We start from the raw sequence: 956 nt of genomic DNA on the forward strand, positions 1-956 counted from the left end.
TCCTAAGACCTGAGATATCTACGGAATCCAACATGAGGAGTTGCATGCTTTGAATACGTCAAACGTTCTGCGTAACAGGAAAACTATAAAGGCGTGTATCAGGTACGAAACGAATCATGTAATGGATTGTAGATAGTCAAGATGGGATTTGTACCTCTCGTAAAAGAGAGAGATATCGCTAAGCCCCTCGTGTGAGCGAGACTGTAGAAATGTGTGGCCACACTATAGACGAAGATAAGGTGGCTTGTCCATGCCTTATGTTCGACGTATGATATCGCGATACAAAAGGATCATCAGCCGGAATCATCACTGGTGTTCGTAAGATCACGAACCAACTCTATTCGAGATAGGTAGTCATAGTGTCTTGCTAGAGACCGCCTATGACTTGTATATCCGAAATAGAGTTTTCGGATTATACTGCTATATCGAATGAGCCTACAGGGTCACACACGCAGGGAAGGACAAATGCACGAGAGAAAACGACGGAAAACCGAGTCGGACGGGTCGAGACCCGACGGTCCAGATGCGTGGTCTGTCCGTTCTGCTACCCAGAACGGACGGTCCACGACAACACGCAGACCGTCCGTTCTATGATGATAGAATGGACGGTCCGCACTAAACGTAGACCGTCCGTTCTGCCTTACTGGAACGGACGGTCCACGTGCAATTCCGGACCGTCCGTTCCAGGTTCCGGTTTTCCGAAAATTAAACCGAAATTAGGGGTTAAACACTTTATAAGAAAGAGATTAGAACCCTAATTCGGAAGTGACTTTTTGGTGCCGACTTTCAGAGGTTTGAGAGAGCTTTTGGGTGAGATCCAAAGAGTTCGAAAACCGAAGAGTCACGTTTTCTCGAAGCACAAAATCGAATAGAGATTCGAGTCCTAGCAGACAAGTTCCAATCGTTGGAATCCATCCCGAGGTGTGGATACGTGTAGAGGGCGAGGTAATCTTCCT

This window comes from Tarenaya hassleriana, unplaced genomic scaffold (assembly GCF_000463585.1).
Source record: "Tarenaya hassleriana unplaced genomic scaffold, ASM46358v1 Cleome943, whole genome shotgun sequence".
Classification (NCBI taxonomy): Eukaryota; Viridiplantae; Streptophyta; class Magnoliopsida; order Brassicales; family Cleomaceae; genus Tarenaya; species Tarenaya hassleriana.